We start from the raw sequence: 20889 nt of genomic DNA on the forward strand, positions 1-20889 counted from the left end.
GCCAGATGGGACAAGGGACTTGCATAAGCGGGACTTTGGTGGCCTGTGGTGCTTCATCAACATATCAGTAGAGAAAGCACTGAGTTTCACAGCAGAGGAACCCAGTCCCTGGTTCTCATACACCATAGCCATGGTAAGGAATCTAAAAAGGAGACTGGCAAACTTCAAGGGAACCTACACGTGCAGTTCTCCCTACCTTCCCAAGAGACACCCAAGTTTTCACAGGTTTCACTTGAAGTTTTGTGTGTATCCTGTCAAGCTCACAGTATTTGAATTGGTGGGACTTGCAGCTGTCATGTGAGGTGCTTGATGGTTGCTTTCATCAGGAATTTTGAGGCCACAGCTGGAGGAAAGCAGCAAGTTCTGTGGCAAGGCCGCTGTGGTGATCGTTCTTAGTTTGGCAAGGCCTGTGCAGTTACCTTCTAAATGCTGCTGGTATTTCCCAGACTGTTACAGAGTTGGTGCTGAATCATAGAATCATGGAATGGCTTAGGTTGAAAGGGACCTTAAAGCTCATCTAGTTCCAACCCTCCTGCCATATACAGGGGCACCTTCCACTACACCAGGTTGCTCAGAGCTTCACTCAACCCATCTTTTGTGAACGGAAAGATGAACAGCCCCGGTGTATGACATGCACACTTTAATGTATAAATAACCCAAATATCTTATGATCTCTGTACTTCACTCTCTGTGTTATTTATCCATAAACTATACCTTAAACAGATTCAGTCTTCCAACCTTTGTTTTTTGTGTGTTCCCTGCTAATCTGGAAGACTGCCATAGCTGTACAGGAGGTCTGAGAGACATCTCTGATAGTTCCAGCTCCAGCGTATGTTCTGGTTATTCAGTGGTGCCAGAGACACTGGGGAGACCTTCTGGCATCATCTCCTGTTAGTCTAGGGATAGTCACTTGCAAGTAGTTGTGTGTAGGTTTGTAACTGCTGCATAACAGACTAAAAAACCACACCCGCCTGAAATAATTCACTGGCATGCTAATGAGCATCAACCCAGACAGTTCAACCATCTGCGTGCTCTGCTTTTTATCAGTTTCAAGTGTGTTGGGTTTGGGTGTACGTGTCCCCTCTGCAAGCACAAAACCATACTTTTGATCTATGGCAGAAAGGCCCTTTTACCATAAAGATAAAAAGATTAAAAAAATGATTCCTTTTGATTCTCAATCCTTTTTCCATTATTGCTCTGATATGGATGGGACCATATTGTCAAGTTATTATAGAGGATGTAGAGTGCATCCAAAGAACAAGGAACTGTAGAGCACATCCAGCCCCTGAGCTCATTTATTAATCCATGTTGCTGTTTACTGATGTGTTTGGAAATCTTCAGTACTATGTGATGAGCAAAGATGTTGGCTGCAACATAAAGTGTGTCTCAGCCAACACTGTGGCTGCTGCCATGATTTCTAGAGCTGTGGCTGTAGTCATGCCTTTTCCTGGTCTTAAAATCAAGAGTCAAACACGGTTAGAAGGGGAAAAGGGATTTTACCTTGGCATTTATTTTAAGGATCCTTAGGTGCACACGTCCAGGTCAAATGCACCAAAATGCACACTGCAATGCACACCCACAAAAGATCTATATAATTATAGGTCTTACTAATTAGCATATCTATCAAAGATTCCCCAATGAGAGGCTCGAGTGAGCCCCCCTCCCCAAGGAACCTTCCCCTGGATGGTTCTATCTTAGTTTACAGAATGTGTTCTGGAGAGGACCTTGGGGTCTAGGGCACACTGATCCCTAGCTACGAAGCTTCTCAAATGTTTAGTCTCTCAGCTTGACAAACAAGTCCAAGAATGTGGGCAAAAAGCACTAAGAATACAGAAGTTGAAAAAAGGTATAACAGGGGTATGAAAGAAAAGGCAAAAAAATCTTCATGGCATCAGTAGCACAATCATTCAATTCTGACTGAATCTGTGCACTGGATACTTACCTTGGAGGATTTTTTTTGCCTCTGAGGTGCTTTTTGGTTGTTAACACGGGAAAAGTAATATGTCTATTACTATGAATATTAATATATGGGAATGCAGGAGAGACCATCGTGAGCTAGCCTTTTTCAGTCTCACCTTCCCACTCTCATGAGAAAATGGCTATGGAGAAATTCCTTGAAGTTTCTCTTTCCTTTTCAACTTGGAATTAGCACAGACTCTATTGCCACTGCCTCAGTGGGTGTGAGGAGGTGTCACTGTGATTAATCCTTCCCCCCCCCTTGTTTTTGTTTGCAGTGCTGGCCATAGTTATTCCATCCTGTGGTGCCGTGTCATCACAGTAAATGCCAGAACAGCTCATCCCAACATTTGTATGTTCAGTGAAGTGTGTCAATTAATTACTCTTCACTTGTGCTGTCACACAGACACTTCTGTTGCCCCAAGAAAATGCTTTTAAGCAGCACAGCAGTATGTAAACAGCTGATAAGCTGATAAAAACAGGATCATCAGCCTAGTAAGAATGTTGGATTTTTGGGTGTAGTGCAAAAAAACAGAGTGTAACTTCAAGGGATGTTTATTGTCAAAAGCAGAAATTCCTAGTAAAATGTTTTCTATTTGTGAATTTAAACTTCCCAAATCAAGTGATCCTAAGTCCATTCCAGCACATGATTTAGGTCTGTAAAACAAAACTTTGCTCATGTGTCTGGCTAAGGGGCTGCCTTTTGATCTTATGTGTAATGTCACACCCCAAGCAGTTACCTGTATGTGGGAGCAGAGGAGCCATGCTAAGGTGTGTATCCAACATCTGCCTTATAATTTTTCCTGCCCTGATCACGACTTTTTGGAGTTCACTTATGTCCTGATGGTGAATCTGTGTCTGATTTCCCCGAGATGAAACCCTCTTGCCTGTAGGGGGAAGCCATGCAAGACCCAACACCTCTGCAGCCTTTGCCAGTGTAAATATTCCAAGAAGTGTGATTACAGCTGATTGCTAAAAAGATAGAGAGAGTACTTGGTCTTGGTTTGGAGGTGCAAGTGAGATGATTTTGAGGCTCTTTCATCTCTAAAAAGGACATACAGGGTGCTGTGGCTGAAAGTTGAAGGTATTAAAAGCAAAACATGGGGGCTTTTTTTCTAGCAACAAGGATTTTGAGTGTTGGAGTATTCTCAAAGGATGTGGTAAATTGTCCTTTGTAGTCTTTAAATGAAACATAATTTTTTTTTTTTGAGAAGATATGATCTATTTTGGCCAAAAGATATTGGAGACTTGTTGATTGAAATGTTCTGGCTTTTTCATGGTCAAAATCAAATGGGATGATTGCAACATCTTTAAAACTTTCTAAGTCTATCACCTTCCTTTAGGAAGGTGTTGTTTTTGGCAGTAATTTTTTTTATTTATGGCTGAATCTATGAGAAGCAGACAAGACAGAATAGTTTGCATGACTGATTTGTGCAACCCAAGTTACAAAAAGGTGTTCCAGTTTCCTGATCCTGAATGGTGCTGAGCCTCTTTATCAGGACTTGCCAATGGCTCTGGGCATTTAGGATTTTTAATCCTCTAAAATCCAGTGTTGATACCTTGCTGAATTAGACTCATTAAATCTCTGCACTGTCACCTTGTTTCTCTGACATCTCTGCTTTTCACTTTGCTGGTGTAGCTACATCAGATGTCTCGCTGTCTTGCTGACCCATGGTAGGTTTGAGAGCATAATTCCAGGCTTTGTGAGAATGGAACATTTCTAAAGCAGCAGCCCCTCACTAATCTGCAGAGAGAAAACACATATGACAGGCAGTAGGGATTCCGTTTTTCAGGATCCAGGGTTTAAGACAGGCTTAAAGGAGTCTTATTAAAAGTGTTTTCCAGTGCATGTGGCTCCTTCTGACAGCACCCAGGTGGTTAAGAAACCAGCATTAAGAATAAAAGCCATTTCTCTTTTCTGCACAACAAATGGTTCAAGTGTCTGGTATTTGATTCAGAAAGGAAACCTGCAGCAGTCATGTCCCCTGAAATAAACCAACCAACATTTTGAGCTGCCAACACTTCTGTCTATTACGTCAAGGCATCGCAAAGTTTAAAGCATAGCGAAGTAATATATATATATATATTTTTTTTTTTTTTTTTTTTTTTCAGTAATCCCAGGGTAAATATTAGGTAGACAGCATTTCTGCTTCATGCATTAAAAGCCCGACTGAATTTGAAAAGCCTGCAAGTGCACTTTGGGGATTTTGGAAAGTGTCATTTGACCATGAGCTAAGACCAGAAGCTGCCATTTTGCAGATGGGGCAGGAGAGAAAGGCGTTTGGCCTCATTCATAACTTCACAGCTACTGCAAATATCAGCTGATGAATATTTATGTTATGACTGGCAGAGGCCCGAAAGGCAAACGGGGGAGGAGCAGAGGGGGAAGCTTAAGTAAGGAAAATGGTTGTCTGATCTCTGTGGGATTTCTTTACCAACACTTTCCATGCTTGAACAGTAGCTGCTGAATGAAATCATTATATACTGAGCCCCTGTGCAGGAAAACAAGGTTTGTCAAGACTGTTCGTTAGCACCTCGTACTTTGTTTGAACCTTGGACATTTGCTGGGCCCTGTAAAGGGAAGTTTTTTTCTTTTCAAATACTCTATAGGGTGGACCAGTTTTCTTTTGTTTAGTCATGGTTTAATTAGTATTGTACTTGAATTTTAAAGAAGCAAAAGAGGTGAGTGCCATTCCTCTCTATATAACAAAATTTCAAAGTAATGTGTTTCTTAATATTTGTATTATCTCAAATCGACCACTGAGAGGGGAAAAATCCCAACCTCTTCCTTTTGCCTTCACCAGGCTGTAAATTAACAGCAAGGAACAACTTTCAGTAAAGCTCACAAACATGACTTCACCGTTGGGATGGATCAAGCCCAGGAAGGAAACCGGCTGGAAAAAGGAACCACTGGAAGGCAGTAAGGGCTTAGCAAAGTGATGGTGGCTGCGGGTGGGCTCAGCCCCTCCACAGGACCACAGGGTCGGAGGTTTAGAGCTTCATGAAATGCAAACATAAAGAAATAAGGGCAAGCAGCCTGAGTTAGATATACAGGAAAAATAAAAGTGCCCACAACCAGTTGGTCACCTCAGAAAGTCCTTCCCCAAGGGCTCTGCAGATTCACCACCCTCTGCTTCAGAGGAATAGGGAAAAACCTGGGTTTTGATTATTGTACTTCTTCAGAAAAAAATCCCTGAACTTGGCACTAATATATCCGCTTTCTTTTCTGGGTGGTGGCGTTTCGCATACTGCTTATTTAGAGACATCTCAATGCCTTTACAAGAAGGAAAATCTTCAGGAAAAGACCACGCGTAAGAATCCACTCAAAATCCCCTCTCAACTTTCTTCTATTCCTTCCTACCCCGTTGGGAGATCCCTGTGTGTCCCACCTACAAGAACCAGCAGATGGTGCTGCAATACACCGAGTATTTATTTCCCTGGAAAGGGAAAACCTGGTCTAGATCTACTCGGGGCTGCCTCTGGCTACTTCCAGCCCCTGAGGGAAACCGCTTCCCGCCTTCCCCCCACGGCAGCCCAGTGCAATTGGAAACGCAGCCGGTGCAGCTCCACTCCCTCCCGAGGTGGGCGAATGTCCCCATCGTTATTTCCAAATATCCGAAGAAGTTTCTGGTGGGGAAGGGTCTTTGGGATTGAGGGGAAGGTGTCTGGGGAGGGCTGTGGGGGCGGCACGGCAGCCATGAGGCCCCGGCGCTTTGCCCTCAGGGTGTTTTGGCGGGCTCCCCTCAGGGAGGGCGGCCATGTTTGACTCCCTCCCCTCCACTTTCATCCGTGCTGGGTTCGTGCCCGGGGCTTGGTGTTTGGGGCATAAGTAAAGGCCAGCTTTTCCTCCCAAAGGAAAAAAAAAAAAAAAAAAAAAACCAACCAAAAAAACCCAAAAACACCAAACCAAAAAAACCAAAACCCACCAAAAAACCTCAACCTCCCAAGAAATAATGGTGAATTTATGTCCAGCCCTGCTGCCAGCCCAGCAGGAATCTTGGGGTGCTGAGGGCCACCCAATTGCTGCCTCCACCACCTGCCTCCAGCACCTGCCTCCAGCTTCTGTGATGAAAATAGTGAGGAAAACCCTCCCAAAAAAAGGGCAGGAGAGAGCCATGGGGAATTAGGACTGAGGTGCAGAAACACATGCAAGGACAGTAAGCAAGCAGGGCATGCTCACGTGTAGGAGCTCTGCAAAACATGGCACGGTGAACTAAGTGATGCCTTATTTTTAATAGAAAGAGTTATGTGATAAAAAGGCAACTTCTTGAAACATTTAGTGTTCATTTGTGAGATTGTCCCACCAGCACCTGTAAACCCATGATGTGCTGTGAGAAGAAGGGTTTGAGGAGCTGCTCATCAGCAAGCAGCAGGGAGGGAAGGCACAAATAGGGAGGCACAGATTAGGGAAGGACACAGGACAACCCTGCACGGCTGTTTTTGTTATACCACCGAGCTGTAAAATTGAACTTCCCCCCCCCCCCCCGGTTTTTTTGGATGGCTTAATATTGCAGAAGTGGAAGGGAAGAGCAACAACACACTTAGAGTGTGGAGCCTTTCCCCTGATCCCTCTGGCACTGAACTGCACCAGACTGAGCTGAGGACAGAAACCCGGCTGTTGCCATCTTTTCACTGCTGTAATCCAAAATGTGGAGGTTATTTCAGTGTGGAGGCTGCATGTGAGAAGGCCCTCAGGTTTTTTTTAGTTAAAAGAATTAATAATGAGGTGGGATGAGAAGGATAACCTGTGCATGATTTACTGGACAGCAGGGGAGCAAGAGAAGGGGCCTTGCTGGAGCGATTTGCATCCAGGGAATGTGGGGCTGTACCCAGAGGTTTGCACACTAATGCTCCACACACTGCAGTTGCAGCTCCCAGGACCAAGACCGCTGACATTCCTTTCACAAGTAAATAGTAAAATTTTCTTTCTACTGCAGGATTATTTGATCTTTGTGAGTTGTGTGTGTGTGTGTGTGTGTGTGTGTGTGTATAGGGTTCTGGTTGGGTTTTTTAATCTGCTCAGTAGCTTTTTGGGAAGGTGACCTATTTGTTTCTAATCGAAAGTACCTAGGAAAACCTGCTCCATAAGAGAGGTTATTCATCTTGGTAAGAAAAAAAGGATGGAAAGACAATTACTGTGTCTTGTGACTAATACAATATGTGACTCAAAACATTAAGCAAGAGTGCTGCTGACGTGATAGCCTCATCCCCTCAACTTGAATTCAGTCTGAGGCATCAGGCTGAAACATGAAGTAGTTCCCCTGAAGCCAGGCTGCTCTGGCTTTGCATCCAAAGCCACTGAAGTTAGTCCATAACCTAGAGAAAATGGAGCTGTTTAAGTGGCTCATTCCTATTACAAACATAAAACTAGGAGATCTCTGCTGTAGTCTTTATGTTTTAATTTAGCAGGTAGAAGGTGGATTTCATAAGCAGCCTCATGAAGTCATGGCCTGCCAGCCCTACTGGAGGTGCCTGCTGTGGCTCAGACAAAACCTGTCAAATAATCTCACCCTTTCCTCCTTGCCAGACCCTTGGATTTGATGTATGATGCAGATTTTGATTTAACCTCTGTGTGGGAATGGATGCTGGTGTTCCTTTTGCACCTTTTTGTGAGGTGATTTTTCTGTCCTCTTACAGTGTGCCTGTCTGTATCTCTACTCCAAACGGTTTGAGGAGCTGGAAATCAGAGTGTGAAAGGATGGGTCCTTGCAGGGCCCCCTCATGTGCAGGGTTTGCAGAATCATAAAATGGTTGTGTTGAGAAGGGCCTTAAAGACCATCTCATTCCAGCCCCCCTGCCATGGGCAAGGATACCTTCCACTAGACCAGGTTGTTCAGGATCACATCCAGCCTGGCCTTGAGCACTTCAAGAAGGTGACCTCTGTGCAATAGAACAAATAATTTGTTTAACTTGTCACATTTATATTTCAGAATACAGCTGTCTGAGTGACAATAAAAATAATTATTCTGTGAGAAAATTGGAATGTTATGGGGAAATTCAGTAAGTATCCCAGAAGACCTAAGTTTATTTTCAGTGAAGCATTAGTAGCAATTTTATTAGCCATATGAACTGAGGTGTTTTTTTTCTTTTGGAACTGTCTGTGTTTTCTCATGTACAGTGATGCACCAATCTGGGTGATTCTCTTGATATTCTGTATATGAAGAAGCACAGCTGTTGCAGATACTTCCAGCACTCAAGGTTTTTCAAAATTAAACGTTGCAAACATTAGTTTAAAAGAGGCAAGAAATTCAGATTTAAAAAGGATGCTAATTAGAGAAACATCTCTCCTTCTTCTCTTCCCAAGCTTACCTCTTCCTCCCCTCATACTTCGCATTTATGGTTTTGGGACCTGAGCTCAAGCACGGAGCTGTTTCATTTCTTCATGTGGAAGATCCAGAAGGACGTGAAGCTTTAGGTAGGTAAACATTGATTTTGTGGGGGAAACCACGTGGCAGCATTTTGGAGAAAACGCCTTTGAAAGGTGGGGGCTGGATCATCCTGCCTGTGGGAGAGCTGCCAAGGGGCTGAGCTCCTCAGCATAGGGTTAAAGGGGTTGTGGTCTGACTGAGGACAGACCAAAGGTGAGTGAGCCCACCTGTGAGCTGAAGTTCCCTGGAAAAGAGTGTGCTTCCACCAGTCCCCAAAACTGGCTGTTTTCACGCTTGTTTCAGAGCCAGTCGCAGGATGTAGCATCATATTTGTGGGACTCTTGTAGCATTGTACTGCAATGGACAATGTTTTTTTAGTGAAGAATCATTTCCCAAAATACAGACGTGCCATGTTTTGCAATGGGGTGGCAAATACTGTTTTGTTTGTCAACTATTGGGTGTACTGTGGATGGTGAGTGATTCATTGCCCAGTAGGCGAGAATTTAATTTGTAAGAAATGTCTGTAGTTTAGCTTTAAAAAAATCCTGTATTTTATGTTCAAAAGTCTTGTGAGAATGATGATAATGCTGGGTGAGCTTTCAGAGGTAAAGGTAAGTGGTAGATTAGGCTTCTAACACCTTTCCAGATTTGCTATAGTTTTGTGCAGTCAATTTGAAAGAAAAAATAAATTGTAGCCATGATTTTGTGTCTGATTTCAAGGAAACTTAATTTTATACCTTGCTTTGGGATGTGACATGCACAGTTGTTCCCCCTGAAACTGGACAAAAGCAAAGCAGATTAATTTCAGTTTTCTTCTGGGAGTCCGTGTGCTTGAGGAGATCACAGTATACCCTCCCATCAGGAAAGTCTCGTGGGGTTTGAGGTTTTATTATAGACTTTTTCTACATCTGTACGTGGGGTAGATTCATGTTGAAGTGGAAGCCCAGCAAGGCCACAGCCAGGTGTTAGGATGTGGCATGGGTGACTCAGTAGGTGGTACACTTCCTTCTCCATCAACATTGAATAAGTGTCCTTTGTGTTAATGGATGGGTCAGCTCCTGGCTGACATGGAGAAAAACAAAGTCACTAAGTACTAAGGCTTTGGTACTTGTACAGGAAGGTCTCCTGTCGTCTGAGAAGCACAGATTTTATTCAGGCTGTTCAGTTGTGACGTGGCTGGGCTTTGTGTGTCTGGGAAGTGAGAACTTGATTTAATTGTAGCATCCACAATTCCAAGTTCCCTGGTACTCCAGTGCTTGGACTCTGTATGAGGGCACAGGGGAGGCCCCCTCAGCTCTCAGAGGTCTCCCAGCAGCAAGCCTCCAGACACAGGGCTAAAACTATATATCCCATGGGTTTGAACCTCTCTGAAACCTGCCAGGGCTCACAAATGACCAAAGCACACATGAGTTCTGTTCTGCTTTAAAAACTAAAAAAAAAGTAAGAATCACATCTTGGAGTAGTAAAAATGTTTTTTCACCTTAAAGGTTGTTATTTCAAAAGATATTTTCATAGTAACTGAAAAAGAAACTGGAAATCCCATATTATTTCTCCTTCCCTCCCGCAGCCAGGCCCTTTCTGTGCCCAGAATTTTATCTGGTGTGAGGAAAAGGCTCCCTGGATAGAGTGAGAGATGTTTGAAGGCAGCATTTAGGTGGTGTTTGCCGCCTGGCCCAAGTGTAGCTGGCTGGCTGCTGAGATGGCATCTCCACTGCGGATGGCACAGTTAGGGGCTTGCTTTTCCAAACCCTGCTTTAAGGAACAGAGGGGGAAAACATTAGAGAATTTAGTTGTATAATGGAGAGAATGGTGCTTCTGAAGTAAGCACCTCAGATACAGGAAAGAACAGAGATAGTTCACTGCTCTGTGCGTGTTCCCACAAACAGTAAGATACAGAGTTGTTTCTCTTTGGCTACAACTGGGCATTGAATGTGGAATTAAACAGCAAAATCTGTAGTCCTGACAAGATGAAAATTGTTTTCTGAGTTCAGTTCACATTTTGAATCTGCTTTTTTGTAGCCACAGAAACAAAAACCCCATTATCATAAACTTTGATTCTGCAGCAGAGTTTTACAGCAAATGCCACTTTTTATATCTCCAGAGTTCCAGTGTTTGTAAGAGTTGAGCATCTCTTGGTCATGTAAGAAAGATCACACTACTTTTCTGTGTTTGTGCATCACTGGCTGCCAAGATTACAGAAGGTAGATAATTTTTTCCTGTGGAAATGACATCTACGTTATTTTTTTTTTAACTATATGACCTTGTTATATGGGATTAAGTAGTATTATGTTACTTTCAGTAAAAGGTATCGTGCCTTCCTGAATGCTTCTGTGGCCTCACTGTTGTTTCAGTAGCGATCTAGGTGTTCTAAATGTTTGTGTTACCTAAGGGATTTGGATCCTTAACCTCTGTAGGGACCTTTGAGAACCCCATTAAGTGCCTACCTGTGCTTAAACAATTTTGAGAAGGTGATCCTTAATCTCTCTCTGAGCACCTCGTTGGCACTTTTTCTCTAGAGAGATCCTTCTGACAGAAGGTAATACTGACTTAGGAATTGGTGGATGTGCTGATACTTGTGTCAGTTTTTGGTTCATAGCTGGATGCAGCTCCAAGGACAAAATAATCAGAGGCACCTGCTGGTAAATGGCTCCATTCAGGACAGATCAGAGGAAAGGAGCAAGTGTGTTTACTGGTGAGGGTAGTGGCTTGAGTATTGTTTCCACTAGAATGTAACTGTCTGTGCTGCCTGCATTGTAAAAAGAGAGGGTAGGAAAAATACCTTAAGTTATATCCTGGTTAGTCATGTACAAACGAACAAATGCTGAGGGAAATTTTCACTCAGCTATAATGCTTACTCGTGGTGGGTGTTACAGCTTCTTAATTCGAGGCTCAGTTGAGGATTAGCGGTCCAGAGGGGGAATGACTACCGCAGGAAACAGTGGCCCAGTTAGTCCTGGGGCTCCAGGCAATTTGTACCTGGTGCTGATGTTGAAAACATTTTATTTTTCTGAGAAACTTCTGTTCTTTGAAAAGCTGAAAACCTTTTTGCTGGGCGTATTTTAGCCTTTCTGATGAAAAGTTGCAGTTTTCTGTGGAAAGTAAAGCCCCACTTTGGAGGGGACCGTACTGAGGGACGTACAGGTTGCTTTAAATGGGAAAATTTCCTACCAGCTCCACACATTCAAAAGAAACTGTGTTTCAATGAGCTTCCCAAGTGACAGTGAAGTTATTTCAGTAATCCTGCTGCAGGCAGAGCACCCTGGGATTGACATGTGGCTGTGTTCATTGCAAGCCGTCCAAATTCAAATTATTTTTTAGACAAGCAATTTTCATTCCAGGACTCCTTGTGCTGTGCAGGAGCAGCCACAGAACACCTTGTTTTCAATAATAAATTTACTGTTATCTATAATAACTCTTGTAATGTGAGCCCTTGTATTGAGCTGTGTGATCTAACAGCTGTGATTGCCGAGGACCTGCAGTAAAAAAAGCTCTGGTTGTTTTTGCAAAGAATGAAACTGATTCATAGCCAAGTTATATGAGTTTCTACATGATTTGAAGGTAGTTTGTGGGCTTTTACTCTCATTCAAATTTAAATGGTTCCCAAATTTCCAGCAGAATGATTTTTCACATTTAAATACTGGCAAAGACAGAACTCCTTAGAGCCTACAGGAGATGTGTGGTATGACTGGCAGCTGCACCTCCCTTTGGCAGAGAAAGAGGAAGGTGGATGTGAAAGGAAGTGGCTAGGACAGCAGCAAGCAGAACATGGCAGGAGAATGGGTTGGTTTGGCTGTCTGGGGAAGTCTTGGAGTGCAAATGATGTAAGATGTGAAGATCTTAAAAGATTGGGATCTGCAGGAAAAAAGGGTTGAAAGGTGATGGGCAGCAAAGGAGACAGTCCATCAGGGAAGCCCAGCTGTCCTAATCATGGTTGTTTTCTGCTGATTCTCTCTGCTTGCCATCACTCAGAGCAGACGTGTCTCTTTCTCCTGGCCTACTCCCCTTTTCGCTGAGGCTGCGAGGGCCGCAGCTGAAGTGCTCTTCCAGGCACGGCTCTCGTCAGGATGTGCTGTCTGTGCTGGGCTCCCATCCCAGCCTCGGCTGACGACAGAGAGCCTCGCGGCAATTGCAGTTGTATCGCTGTCAACACAGAGAGCGGAGCTCCAATGAATGCTGCACTAACCCAAAGGATCTCACAGGGAAGCAGCAAGCTTGGTGCCCCGGTGCATGGTGAACCTGGGCTTACTCTTAAATTTGCCAGTGCTGCTGGAGCTTAGTGTTGAGGTAGTGCCCACCTTACAGTGAATTTGTCCAGTGGAGATGAGGAGCACTGGGAGGAGAGGGACGTAGGGTGAAGGAATGGGAGCCTGTAGCTGACGGGCCTTGTTCAGGGCAGGTCTTCATGTTTTCATTTCACTCATCTATTTGTGGCATTGGTGATTCCCATGACCTTGGGATTTTGCTGTGAAAGGAAAGTTTGAAAGCTTACCATCATTTATTTATAATGATAAATAGTAATAAAAACAGAGACAGTTTCTGGGCTCAGTACATTTCTCGCAGCAGGATTCCCCCTTGACACCAATCCCTGTTCCAGGCTGCCCTCCATTCCCTTTCTGCACTAAACTTTCCCTCCTCCAAACAATAACCCTGTGTTGCTTTCAGTTGTGCCATGGTGTTGGTCCAACTGTCTCTCCCACCCCAACGCCTCCTGCACTATTGCTGTGCTCTGATGAAGATTTTAAGCAAGGAGTCATCCAGAATATTCGAATTAATCTATAAATTAGGCCCAGAGAAATTACAGCCAAGTATGTAATTTCTATGTTTCCAAACAAGCTGTGTTTTCTCAGAGGTTTTAAAGCAAGTTTTGTAGGCTGAATATGGCAAAAATCAGTGTAATCGACAAATACTGACCTTTATGATAGAACAGGATATTAGCTTTAGTAATTGTGGTCCAGGTCAGGTGATCTAGATCTGGGAAGAAAATCAACTTAATTTGCTTCTCAATGTGATCTGATGTTTCTCAGCGTCTGATATCTAGGAATATATGTCATGTCAGAAAATCACAAAGTTAAGACCAGAAAAATAGCATGAAGGTTTTAAAATTAAAAAACACTTCCCCCCCCCCCCCCTTTTTTTTCACTTGGACCAAAATCTTAAAATATTTTAAAATAAAAAGATATTATTGTAAATATGTGGTAATATGGATCTAGTGATTGCCTGGAATAAGGAATCAGGTCTCAAATGTCTTGTACCCGAATTGTTATTAAAAAGCCATGTATTAAAAAGTACATGGGTTTGAGCTTTACCAGTTCACACCAGAAGAGCATCTGGCCATTTAGTGGTCTGGTCTTTTTGACTGAGTTTTCTTAAGAATGTGAAAGTTAAATAGTGTTAAGGACTCAGGCAAGACATTGTGGAAGCCTCTTTTATCTCTCCCTGGTCCCCAGTTTTGTCAACGTGTGTTAGTCTGAGCTTTGTGGGAGTGATTGAAATGTCTCTGTGATATTAGTCTGGATTTAGATAGGACTGGATTCTTTTGAATTCGGGTAACTCATTTCTACCTCATAGAGAGGGCAGAGCTGGGGTTCTTACATCATTGCCATGAGGAGCCTGGTCAGTGAAAGCCTAAAGGTAACCAGAGCAGGTTTATGCAAAATGGAAAGAGTGAGGACTCTGCTCCTTGAAATGAATGTGTCTTGAGTTTTGTCAGCTTTGTTTTAAATATTTAACCTTTAACCTTTAAGTCCTTCAATATTAATTGAAAGCCACATTTTTTTTAAACATCAGGCAGCACAAAGAGGCTGCCTCTAGTAGATTTTGGCCTCAAGTCACCACGTTGCCACTCATCAGCTGAGCTGTAGCAGCTGATGACACATGTTTTCATAAATGAATGCTTACAATTAATATTAATGGAAACTGAATGTACAACTGCCCCAGTGAGATTTGGACTTTTTGTCAAATTTATAGCATTTTTGTTTTGTTCGTGTTATTCTGGAGACATCTGTTTGCCTTTATTCCAGTGGAAATTAAAGAGCTAACCTCGGTCAAAGTTTAAATTTGTCATTAGTGTTACATTATATTTTCAGAAATCTAATCAAGTCTAAGTTCACTCAAGGAAATCACCTCCTGTTTTTAGCCATGCCTCCTTTATCTTTGACAAGTTGTGTTGCATTTTAGTGGTCAGGATTAAAATTAGCCACCTGCTTACCTGGATCCACGATAATACTGAAACTAAGGCAGCACAGCCTCACACAGTCTGATAACTGACTGTGGGATCATGCATTTCTGAGCCATTCATTTATTGCCCCTTAATATCTGTCAGCAAGAGAAGCTCATGCTTATGTGCAATATTCCAGTTTTAAGCCCTCTCCCAGAGAATGGGGAAATATTGGATGAGATTGATTTTAATCCCACTGAAAAGCTTTGCGGTTTTTGAACTTGTCAGCATCTGGATGTTTCTGAAATTGCCACTGGAGGAAAAAGAAGTTCTTTCCATGGCTGCACAGAAAGAGTGATTTTGACAGAGGACTGTACCGAATTGTTTAAGTATTGTATATCTGTGGCCTTCCAGAAATTCCATTAAATTGCCTGTACATACAGATGAACTGAGCATCAAACCAGCTTTGATGGAACAATAAGTACTGGGGTTTGAAGCTGAGGAAGTCAGTCAGTCACTGGAGCCTGTGGATGGCAGAAGGGGAAGTCACTCCATGGAGTTGTGTAAACCCAGTTCTTGCTGTATGTAACTCAAAATAAGACTTTGCAGCTTAATGTAACTCCTGAATTCTTACATCGTACATCTTCAGCCTTTCCTCCATAAAAGGGGCAGAAACTTCTGGCAGCTGTTTGCTTTGAAATGAGTTACTCAGTACTGCATCCATGTAATCCAAAGCTTTTCCATCAACACTAGACTGAAAGTTTCCTGTTCTTTGGTTTTCTGTGGTCTACCTTCTTACTCACCATAACCTCTGGACTGCCAGGTCATACACAGCTTGTAAGTTCTGGCTTGTGTTTTATTATAATGGGAGCTCCTAAGCCCCTTAGTTTGGCTAGTAATTTCATTGGGAAAGACTGAAAAATGAGTTTGAAAGCAAAATTTTATCTACTAAAAAGCCCCTTTTACTAATATGTAAGAAATGTCCAGTTCCATCTAAAAACTGCTTTTTTTGTCTAAGCATATAACATCCTGGTGACATCAGAGACACTCTTACTATATTATTTTTGGCCCATTCACAATGCCTTTAACTCTCTGTCTTGTCTCAGCCAAAATTGTGTCAAAAGGGGTCAAAAAGGAGAATGTAGTAGCCGCATTAAGAAGGTCATTTTTGCTTAATATGTTGGGTGTGCTCCCTTAAACCTTGGGGCTTGGTATCTGAGGAACATTTGATTGGCTTGGATCAAGTACAAGTGCTTCTATACTGGAAACTAATCCTGATAGATTTTACAGGATGTTTCAAGTTACTAAAACACAAACCTCTGGATGGGGCGAGTTATAGGGAAGGAGGACCCTGCCGGGCTTGCCTCTGGAAGAAACAACAGACGCAGAACCACTCATTTGCTTTTAAGGAGGATGAGTGAGAGGGCGTTGGGACACTGACTAAGGCTGACAGCCCCTTGATGGCTGGGGAGATGGGAGTTACACACCATTTCCATTATGTTAACGGCAACTTAAAAACACAAATGTCAATCTCGGTAACTCTCTCTGCTCCACAGAGCAGCTACAAACAAACAACAGCTAGCAAAAGCATGTGAAATACTGGCAGTGGCAATGAAAAAGTTCCTCTGACTCCTGCTGAGATTTCCTTGGGATGGGGAGTGATTGCTGCAGGGCAGATGTTTGAAACAGCATGACAGACAAGGGAGAACAAATCTTTAGGTTTATGAGAGAGGAAGGACAACTATGTTTGTATATGTGATCAAAAACCACCAGAGATGGAGTGAGGAAAACGTGTAGACTGGAAGCTCTCTGAACTGTATTTTCTCAATCTGGTTCTTTTTTGGGCGGGAAGAAATGCCCAGAGGTGCTTCTCTACCTCTGAGGAGTTGAGAAGGCAGGAAACTTCTGCTGTGCGCCTGAGAGTCTGTGCTGCTTGCTGGAAAGCAGGGGGTGGCAGAGATCTCCTTTCCGGTTTTAAGTATGATCAACAACCTGCTGAATGAGCCACTTCAGCCTTGTTCCATATCTACCTTTAAATCTTTCAAAGTTTGATGTTCACTGGTGTATTTCTACTAAATTTTATCCTTGGTCCTGACCTCTTTTGTTATAGTATTGTCCCTATGTGTATATACAGCAATTATTTAACAGAACATTAGGACTCATAACCATCAAAATTTGGTAGAATTTGAATTATTAGAAAAGGATGAAGAATATATTTAATTTCACTAACTACCTACTAACTATTTGCTTGTTCATCATCCTGGATTGCATTTAGATAAAATTTGAAATTAAAACTATAATGCACAAAAAGACCACCAAAATGTTTTGTTAGTTGTTTAACTTAATGTTCCTGTTTATATAGAGAAAAAATATTTATCTGAAGATATTTTGCATGTAAAATTAACCTGTTAAATGCAGAAATAGAGAAAAACTTGCGTGAAACATTCACATTAGAGGCTTGGAAAAACCTGAACAACCCCTCCCCTTAAAAACTCTGATATGATTTTTACTTCTTGCCTGGAAGCAGTAATGTCTGAGACCTTGTCTGAATTAAGTCAAGTTGGTTGCAAATCTTGCTCAAATCTCAGTTGAATAATCAGGCCATAGTGAAATTGACAACATAAACAATGTCTTGAGGAATAAATGCCAAGAAAACTGGAAAAGTAACCTAGATTTCTGTGTTTGACTTAAATCAGGAAGAAAGAAAAGAGGGACAGTGTTCTTTTCCCAGAGAAATGGACAGGAATTACCAAGTGTGAAAGAAGTCAATGATGTCTTTCCACTGCTGTTTACTGGAAAGCACTGAGAGCCTTTTTCCTGCATACTTCACCATGAGGAAGGAAGGGCTGAACTATAAAAAAAAAACTTTTGACTTCTAGCTTTTTAAATAAGTTTTTACATCCCTTTTGATCAAGGGACTGATTTTGTTTTAGCCTTGTTTATTCTCTTCTGCAGAATGAGGATGGGAAGTCTCCTTTTGTTAGCTTCACATATTGGATTTTTCTTGTCTAGCTCTTGTCATCATTAAAACCCTAAAAGACTGAAAAAAAATAATGTTTTTGTCCAAGTTAATATCTTCCTAGAGAGCAAAGAGAGGTGAGCACCTACATCCCATCCGATTGAGGTCATTTGAATGTGCCCAGCTCCTTTACCTGTACAAGGAGAGTGATGCCCTTAGTCAATGCCTTATGCCTACACAGGGGACTGTAAGCATGAACTCTCTGTACAGCCCCTTGCATGTTTGGGGTCCAGCTCTGGTTTTATCTCTACTGGGAAATATGAACTGGAAGCAATGGTATGATGGGAGGGGTAGAACACCCCATCTGAGTAGCTCCTAAGACTCCTACCCTCCAGGGGTTAGTGAGACAGGATCACTTGCTGTATGGTACCCTGATTAGAAAAGGAATTCAAATATTCATCAGTATGATTTGCAGGCACTTGGACAAAGGTTAATAAAAAAGTATTTCTGGCAACAGACTTGTTCTGAAAACATTTTTTTAAGCCAGCTTTACTCTGCATCACTTTGCAGGTAATTTGCACCTCTGTGTGCTTGTGCCTGTGACATTTCCACTAAGCCCAGACTCATCTGCATTTCTGTACAGAAATCCTATCAAACACATGGTTTGGCATCAGTCACACTGAGAGAATGGGGTGGGTACCTGAGTGGAGTTCATACCTTGTAGTTTATTCAACTGGAGATGAATGGACCTGCTGTTTTCAGCAGACTGCTTTTCTACAAAGTTCACTTGTCTCAGAGTAGCAGTGCAAGAGTAAAAAGGTTCAAGCCCTCAGCCTTGCTAAGAATTAGACCATAAAGTCACCTCCAGCAGCTTGATTGGCCAGAAATGCTGGGTGACACTGTGGGCCTGCAGAACTCCGAACACCCTGTGCTCCGTGGCCTGGGATTTCACCCAGCTCAGACAGCGTAGCTGCAACACTGAATCAGCTGTTGTTGTCCTGAGGATGTTTATGATTGTGAGAGTAGAAATCTTCGAAACAAAGCCCCCCAAACCCAAGCTGGGATTTTCTTCTTTCTATGTACATATGTATTATTTCTGGCTACCATGTCATTTTTCCTCTGCAATTTGGCTTTGTTGAGTTGATAGTATCACTTTGGTCAAACCAACTACATTTCCAGGTCTGGGCTGCACAGCCCATTACCGAGGTGAACAGAGAGGTTTTTAACAAATAACCTCATTAAACTGCTACACTTTCTGCTCAGCAAGAAAATGTTCATCGTGCAGTGTCCCAGTTCTTTGGGCTCCTCAAACCAACTGGAATTTGCCCACCTTGTCATGAGGTGCTTTTTTTCTCTTTTTTCTCTTGTCACATGTTCTGTGCTGTTTGCCACACGAGTTACAGATGGCAATTTTAATTTGAAACCCCAAATATAATAAATTCAGCAGATTAGTATTTGGCTGGGAGTGAGAGCTGAGATTGTTCAATTGACTATTATGGAAAACACATCAGCCAACCTCATCCCTGACCAGAGAGCAGTGGTTCCATCCCCTTACAAACAAAGCCTTTGTTTTGTCTTCCTTGCTCTGTGATTCTGGTCTCTACTGTGCATTTGTTTCCAAAGCAAAACAAAGAATTCATCATCTTTGGCAGTTGAAACATTTCAGCTTGGATTTTCCTGTTGCACAACTTACCTACTAGCAGATTGAGTGGGAGATGACCTCACTGCTGAGGAACAGTATTTTTTCAGATGCCTTCAGCCCTGTTTGTTTCTAGTCCAGCTTTAACCAGGAGTCAACCACAAGGCAGGGTCTGGGGATCAGGGTGCTGGTGCTGCTGCCCCACATTCCATGCTGCGGAAGGACTCAAGCCTGTCCATTTGATACGGTTTGTGAAATGAACACACACATTATTCATATTCCCTGTGATGAAATGTAGAAGGTTATGGATGATCAATGTATGCCATACAGCCCTTGACTGATTTAACTGCATTCTGCCTATTGCTTCCCCCTGGTTAGTTATAATATGTCTAGACTTCTATCAGATTTAATGAAAACAATCGTAATGGCAACAAAGATTTCTTTTTTCTTCCAAATGTGCGCCAAAGTGACCCTGGCTTGGAGTGCCAACATCTTCCTGCAGTGCAGACAGTCCAGACAGTCCTGTTGTGTTGCAGGGTATATTCTAGGGACAGATTTGAGCTTTAGGTGTAACTGTCACAAAACTGAATTTTCCAATGAGTCGTGTGATATCTCTTCCTTATTATTTTGGCCATTCTGTTCAGACAGGTTTTAAGTGTTTCATTTTTTATTCTGAGGCACTGAAAATAAGAGCCAAAGAAGCCTAGCAGAGGAAAGCAGGAGAAGAACACTTAAAAGGATGTAAGGTACTGGACTGCTCTCTTGTTTTTTGGTTTTGGTCCTTTATCAGTGTAAATTGCATGATCTGTTAACCACTGAGAATGATGGGGTCTTCAAAAAAGCAAATTAATTTAGAAAATGGACCGACTACCTGAGTTAGGACAGCACCAGTATTAAGCCTGAAAGACAAGCAATGAATGACTCTTATTTTTTGGATGAATATTTGTAAGATTAACATATAAAGTTGAAAGTTAAACAAGAGAGGAATGAAAATGGAAAAAAATGACATTTCTTTACAGGTCTTCTGCCAACCATTTGATTTTTCTGAGAGTGCATTATTTGACATTTAGTAACAATAATTTGATTTATTTTAGTATTTGAGGCCCTTGGCCAGGACTGGGGATTTGTTATGCATTGCACGTGTTGCACATGCAGGGACAGCTCTGCTCATAGGACTTGCAAAGTGCAGGAACAGAAATAAGGACTCGCAGAGGTGCTGGTTGTTTCCATGAGGCGATGGAAAAGGGTTAGCAGGTCACTGGCATAGCCAAGAGTAAAGCCCAAGTGTGCTGACTCCTGATCCTGTGTCCGGCTTACTAAACTTTGCCTCCTGTAGCAGGAAAATGGCAGCCAAAATGCTGCAATTGTCTGGGGTGGGAACAGGGCTGAGAAAGACACCGAGAAAAAAGCATGTTCAGCTTTTTATGAATCTGTAATTTTCTGGATCTGTCACTAGCAGTGACAAAACTGCCAGTGCAGTTTCTGTCTGTTGAGTTCTGCGCCTAACAACTTTATTAGTGCATCTTCACTTCTCACACTCCCTCTATTTCCGCATTTCTCTCTGCGTAGTGTCTGTACAGTCAGATATTTTACTGGATTGTTGTATAACAACAAATAGTATTAATCACCCAGTAGCAATATATGAAATCAGGCATCTTGAAGTGCTGAAGGGGTGTAAATTTGAAGCTTGGCAAACCATCTTTTAAGGAAGAGTTGGACGAAAGTTCTGTCCCTTCTCCTGAAGCTTTTACATGCTGGCACACAACACGTACAGTGGCTGCCATAATCTTTTATTAGGGCTGTTTTTCCA

Source organism: Corvus hawaiiensis, chromosome 3 (genome assembly GCF_020740725.1).
Source record: "Corvus hawaiiensis isolate bCorHaw1 chromosome 3, bCorHaw1.pri.cur, whole genome shotgun sequence".
NCBI classification, from domain to species: Eukaryota; Metazoa; Chordata; class Aves; order Passeriformes; family Corvidae; genus Corvus; species Corvus hawaiiensis.